We start from the raw sequence: 7,547 nt of genomic DNA on the forward strand, positions 1-7,547 counted from the left end.
AATATGGAATTATTTTCTAACTCTCAGCGTCGGGTACACCTCAACAAAATGGTGTAGTGGAGAGGAGAAATAGGACCTTGTTAGACATGGTTCACTCGATGATGAGTTACGCTTTCTTACCGGAATCGTTTTAGGGTTTCGTAGTGGAGACTGCGGTATACATACTCAACTGTGTTCCCTCCAAAAGTGTTGCAAGTACACCTCTAGAGTTGTGGAATGGGCGTAAAGCTAGTTTACGTCACTTGCGCATTTAGGGTTGCCCTGCACACGTGCTTGAGGCTAATCCCAAGAAGTTAGAACCACGATCGAGGTTATACCTCACTGCGGTATACATGAGGGGGTTATTTTTATGATCCGACGAAAAATAGGGTGTTTGTTTCAAAAAAATGCTACTTTCCTGGAGGAGAATCATATAAGGGAGCACAGTCCACGAAGCAAAGTTGTGTTACGTGAGCTTTCCAATGAAACTACTGAAACTTCAACAAGAGTTGTTGAAGAACCTGCTACATCAGCAAAAGTTGTTGATGGGAGTTCATTAGGTCGCTTCCACCTCAAGAGTTAAGGGAACCTTGACGTAGTGGGAAGGTTGTGAACCCGCCCGTTCGGTATATGGGTTTCATGAAAATCCTTGCTATGGTACCAGATGGCGACGTTGAGGATCCGTTGTCTTATCGGAAGGCAATGGAGGATGTTGACCGGAATGAATGGGTCAAGGGCATGGATCTCGAGATGGAGTCGATGTACTTCAACTCAGTATGGGATCTTGTAGATCAGCCTGATGGGGTAAGACCTATAGGTTGTAAATGGATCTACAAGCACAAACGGGGTGCTGATAAGAAGAGACCTTCAAGGCTCGACTTGTGGCAAAGGTTATACTCAGGTAGAGGGAGTTGACTATGAGGAGACTTTTCACATGTTGCCATGTTAAAGTCGATTCGCATGCTCCTATCCATTGTAGCTTATTATAATTATGAGATCTGGCAAATGGATGTCAAGACGACCTTTTTTAATGGCAATCTTGAGAAGATCATTTACATGGTGCAACCCGAGGGATTCATAGCCCAAGGTCAAGAGCAAAAGGTTTGCAAACTGAATTGGTCCATTTATGGACTGAAACAAGCATCTCAATCTTGGAACAAATGGTTTGATGTTGCGATCAAGTCGTATGGTTTTGACCAAAACGTTGACGAACCTTGTGTCTACAAGAAGATCATCAACGCTTCAGTAGTCTTCTTAGTGGAGTACGTAGACGATATCCTACTCATTGGGAATGATGTAGGTCTACTGATTGCAATTAAGAACTGGCTAGCGACCCAATTCCAAATGAAAGATTGGAAGAGGCTCAGTTTGTTCTAGGTATACAAATCTTTCGGTATCGTAAGAACAAAGTGAGAAGATGTTGCTCAAGTACTCGATGTAGGACTCCTAGAGGGGCCTACTGCCATTCAGGCATGGAGTCACTTTGTCTAAGGACATGTGTCCTAAGACGCCTCAAGAGGTTGAGGAGATGAGACGGGTTCTATATGCGTCTGTCGTTGGCCGTTTGATGTACACGATGCTCTGTACTCGTCCAAACATTTGCTATGCTGTGGGCATAGTCAGTAGGTATCAGTCTAAACCAGGCCAGGGTCACTGGACCGTAGTAAAGAACATCCTCAAGTATCTTTGGAGAACGAGGGACTACATGCTCGTGTATGGTTCTAAGGATTTGATACTTACTGGATACACGGATTCTGACTTTCAGACTGATAAAGACTCTTGCAAGTCCACATCAGGGTCAGTCTTTACTCTTAACAAGGAGCTGTAGTGTGGTGAAGCACTAAACAGGGGTGCATCGTCAACTCCACTATGGAGGAGGAGTACGTAGAGACTTGCGAAGCATCTAAGAAGGTCGTCTGGCTTAGGAAGTTCTTGATAGAACTGGAAGTTGTTCCAGATATGTCTAGGCCCATTACCCTATATTGTGATAATAGTGGGCAGTGACGAACTCCAAGAAGCCGAGGAGTCACAGGTGCGACAAACACATAGAGCGGAAGTATCATCTGATCCGCGAGATAGTGCATCGAGAGGACGTGATTGTCACGAAGATCGATTTGGAGCACAATGTTGCTGACCTGTTTATGAAGGCTCTCATGGCTATAGTGTTTGAGGGTCACCTACGAAGGATGGTTCTACAAGATCGCCCGTGGTTGGACTAGGGCAAGTGGGAGATTTTCTTGTACTGGGCTTTTATGCCCTAGTTTATTGTTTTGTACTAGTTTAATGTACACCCCACTTCGCTTTAGGACAAGTGGGAGATTGTTGGGGTTAATTCCCTAAAGTCTCGTGTCCTGTAGTTTGTAAACAGTTTGTACGAATGCTTGTGTTGTATAATATATGATATTTACCTCCCATCTTGTTTTTTGCTCAGTTGCATGTTTTATTTGCTTTACCACAAACCAATAAACTTAAAATCCTTGGTGACATACAAGTGGATCATGTCTTGAGTGATAACCAAAATAGTCTGTAGTATATGGATATAGGAGGGAAAACTTATCCTGATAACGCTACGGATCGGCCCGCTTTGTGGAATGGTCACAAGTGTTGTGACTTGTCACAGATGGTGTGATCCTGATCATTCGTGTTGGGGACATGCGAGCGGGGGAGTCCTATATAAAGAGTTTGTATAAGACCTAACCACGAAGTGTTAACATCTCGTTATATAACACTGTTCATGACAGAGACTTCACTTCACTAGGATGACCATAAGTAACATGACCTCAATCCTGAGTGAGTTGGAAACTCCTACCATTGAAGGCGGTCCTTTGATTTGTATGGGTGCAAGTGGCCAGGTCACCAATTCAACCTACCATTTTGGGGATTTGTCTGATTTGGGAGCTGGGAACTCAGCTACACAAGATGAAATTCACTCCTTCCCCGAGGCAGGGTAAGTAGATAGATAGCTCCCTTAAGGGCTGATTCCAGAGCATGAACGATATGGTGCCATACACCTTCTCTTGGCCCGAGAGGTGTTCACACATAGTTGGACTATGTTGTATTATTCATTAGAGGAATCAATGGTACTTAAGGAGTGAGATGTAACTACAGGGGAAAAACGATAATTTGGCCCTGGTGTACTTACGAGCATCTATGAAAGGTTATCATACTCATGGTTGGTTATATCTGATGGACACAGAAATATATCTGTGGTAAAAAGAGTTCAGCTATTGGTCTTTAATGGAATGCCTGACAATTAACGGATGGTGGATCTTGTGGCTAAAGAGTTTAGTTAGCTATTCACAGACCATTGGAGTTTCGAGCCACAGGTTCATTAGGTCCGATAGGTAGCTTGGATAAAGTCGAGAATCAGTGTTTGGGTTAATTTGAAATGTTTAAATTGACAAGAGGAAGTTCGATTATATATGATATAATTGGACTGGTTAATTATATATGATATAATTGGCTAAATATATGAGATACATTATTTTAGAGAAAATTTAAATAAATATGATTTATATCAAGTAGAGGAGAAATTACTATAGTAGATATGTGATATCAAACTATAGGGTAAAAATATAATATGATTATATTTATTAATAATTTAATTGATTAATTATATGATAATTAACCTAAAATCTCTCTTGGACATGCGTTAGTGGGAAAACAGCGTCGGTTATTATAACCGAAGAATAAAAATGAAATTTTGTTTCATTTTGAAGAGTTCGGAAAAATATTGGAAGGTTTTGCGTTAGTGTGGTGTTCGTCGAATTCGTGATGCGAGCTTAGGAGTGTATTATATGAGGTAATTGGAAAAATAAGTGCAAATGTAAGTGATGCGTTGATGCGTTAGTGATGTGTGAAGGGATGTGTGACACTCCTTTTTATGCGTTCAAGTTTTCCTAAATCAGATCCAAGTATAAATCCAGCCAAATGCAAGCTTTTTCTTTCAATAGCTGGCTAAATGACTATGGTTTACTTATACAGAATATTTTTGTATATAGAAGAAGAATCGGCCAGTTTCGGGCGTAGTAGAAGTACCTCATCGGTTAATCAACCGGAACAAGCTAGGCCTTCTAATGTCGTACTCGCCCCACAACCAACTCAGGTTCCGGGTAAGTCAGGGTCGAACTCAGGGTTTTAGATTAAAGCTAACGCAGAGCTTCCATTGTAGCTGATGTAGAAGTATCCTAAATGAATGCAGAATGAGTTATCTACACAAAATTTGTTGTGTGCGTGCAAGAAGATACAAAAAGGTCAAGTAGAAAACAGGGGCCGTGTGAAAATGGTGACTAGTGCAGGGGCTATGCGCCGACCTAAGTGAAATGTACACGTACAAGAATGTGATGCGGATGAAATAACTTGTTTATCTCCGCTTATGTGTTAGATTTCTGCTTACTTTCTATTCAGCACTTCTTAATGCGAATGTCACATAATTCCCTATCTCTAGAATGTATGCATTAGTCACAGAATGCAATAAAACACTAGTGCGTCTATCTCTAGATGTACCAAGCGTTTCTAACTTAATGCTTGCTTTCTTATTCTCTTGAATAATTCGAGCTAAAGTACTTTTACCAAGTGATTCAGTTGGCTTAGGTGTTTAGAAATGGATTTTGCATGAAGTTATAGATGCATCTAACGTAAAGCAAGAAATAAACAGTGGCAAAGTGTAGTAGATCAAATATGTGAATTCATAAAGAAACCGATTGTCTTTACAAGATCAATACTCAATCAAATGAGATGAAGAGAATTATAATTCAGATGAAAAGAAAGAAGTCAAGCCGCAGAGTACAATCTCTTTTCCTCTTTGGCTCAATTTAAATTCGTGTACAACCAACTTGTAGAAGAAATGGAAGAAAATTCTCTCTCGAGCTAAGCTTTCTCCATTCCTTGATCGACGGTGGGGGTGGTTCTCTTCCTTCTCATGTTCTTCTTGTCACAGCAACACGACTGTAAGTCTCTAAATTTCAGAATTATCCAAATTGAGCTCAGATCCCCTCATCTGGTAGGATTTCTTCTATTTATAGGTGTTGTTCTTCATCAGCTTGATGATGGGGCAACATTAAATTCCATACCTTGGTCAGCCTTCTGACACTCAGATACTTCTCAGACGCCACCAACTGTAGATGCGCATGCTTACAAGTGGTGATTTGACACAAACAGCTTGAATCAATGAATCTTTCTTACATTGAAACCCCTCCGACGTATGCCTATGCGTTGACGTTGCCTACGACACTTGGAATCTTTGTTGAAATCCTGCAATATTATGCGTTATTTCTGCAGTATTTTAGTAATAAACACTCTTTTGCATGAGTTTGATAGTATTTGAGTAATTCCATGCATTTTCTCTAAGAATGATGAGATTTTATCATTAAAGACCCTAACTGTTCCAACTTTTGAGTGACAATAACTTATATTTCTACAAGTTATCATGTGGAAATGTAAACGATCGCTTAAGTCGAGAGCCTATACGATAGTCGCTCAGTGCCTAAACGATTGCATATTTCGCGCCTAAACGATCGCCTACCTGGCACCTAAATGATCGTACACTATTTCCTAAATGATCGATTAGCTTTCCTAAACGATTGTATAGTGTGTCGTTTTTGCTAAACGATTTCCCATCTTTTTCTAAACGATCGTTTAGTAAAACCTACACGATCGTGTAATTTCTTCTAAGCAATAAGCATCTAGCTATGCGATAGCTTCCTATTTTCTCCCACTTGCTTATCGTCTACACGATCAGTTCTTCCTCCTACCTCTACCAAACTCACCAAAGACCACGCTTTGGGTTCTCACTCTGGGAATACCTTGGGTCCTTTCTGGTGATGTCGTCCTCGCTGCATTCATTTGTTTGCAGTTGTTCGTGCTGCTGTAGCCGATGCATCTGTTGGGCATTTGTTGATCGGTAGAGGTCTTCCGCTACGTTGAGTTCCATAGCTTGAAGAATGTCTTCATCTAGTATGAGAACTCTTTCCCTTGTTATTTTATGTTCAAAGCATGCCATTAATTACTGTTTGTTTGCATAACTGTGCATGTGAATGTATATGGTGTATTTCGGTCATGGTGAAATTAGAGCGATCCGAACGCGCTCATGGAACTCTTCGTTAAGAGATCCTTCATTTTCAACTTCAGCTTTGTATTCCTTTAACTTTTCAAGGGCTTCAGACTTATGTTGCAATAAATAAAAATACTCATACCTAGAATAACCATCAGTAAAAGTGATGAAATATTCAAACCCTCCTCTTGTCTTAACATTCATCAGACCACAAAGGTTTAAATGTACAAGTTCTAAAGGTACTTTGGCCCTGTGAACTTTTCCAGTAAAAGATCTTTTAGTCATTTTACCTTCAAGGCATGACTCACACACAGGTAAAGAATTTTCTTCTAACTTGCTTAGAAGTCCATTCTTGACCAGTTTCTCAATCCTATTGAGATTTATGTGTCATAATCTTAGGTGCCAAAGATAAGCATTTTCCTTATGAGAAATTGTAAGTCTTTTATTCTGAGTTATTGTAGTTCTAAACATTTTAGTGTTCAGGACTACTTTAGTTGCTATCGGTCTTAGCACATAAAGATTATCTTCCAGTTAGTAGAACAAAGTTCTATACTGTTCTTAGAAATAAATGTTTTATTCATTGAAAAATGTACATAATATTTTTGTTCAATCAAACACTTCATAGAAATTAAGTTCATCTTTAAGTCAGAAACAACAAATACATTTTATAATAAAATATATCTATTCTGTAAAGTAACCCGGAGTTCTCCCATTGCCATAGTTGAGATGATGTGCCCAGTTTTAAGACGCATTGTCATCTCTCTAGCCTTAAATTGCCGTTAGGAACTAATTCCCTGGAGATGAAGAATAAACATGGTTAGTGGCACCTGAATCTATTATCTAGGCTGAATCATCATTCTCCACTAAACAAGTCTCTAAAACAAATAAATCATATTTAACTTGTCTGACCTTCTTTTTTTCTACCAAGTATTTGGGACAATTCCTCTTCCAGTGTTTCTCATGGTTGCAATGGAAACATATTCCCTTTATAGCCTTGACCTTCTTGCCCTTCTGGACAACACCTGGTGGGTTAACTTTCCCCTTTCCACCTTTCTTCTTCTTCTTCCACTTTTTGGTGTCGAAAGAAGAAGGCACAGGCTTAGTTCCAGAGATCGAACCTCTATATAACTTCTTAGACGACGAAACTGTTGGGGTTGATGCCCTAAATCTTGTAGGGCCTTGTAGTTTGTAAACATTTATATAAACAAACATTTTGTGATTACTAATATATGATGTTTTATTCACTTCAGTCTATGAAATATATGATATTTTAGTTGCATTAACCATAAACAAATAAACTAAGACCCATGGTTGTCATTGTAACTTAAACATATATGTGGAGACATACAAGTGGATCGTGTTTAAGTGATAACCTAAATGGTCTGTAGTATATGGATAAGGTGGGATACCTTATCCTGGTGACACTACGAGTATGGCCCGCATTATAGGTGTTACAAATGTTCTAAAGTGCTACAAATGATCTGATCCTGATCATTCATGTATTAGACATACTAGC

This window comes from Benincasa hispida, chromosome 2, assembly GCF_027475165.1.
Source record: "Benincasa hispida cultivar pf3 chromosome 2, pf3_genome.v1.1, whole genome shotgun sequence".
Classification (NCBI taxonomy): domain Eukaryota; kingdom Viridiplantae; phylum Streptophyta; class Magnoliopsida; order Cucurbitales; family Cucurbitaceae; genus Benincasa; species Benincasa hispida.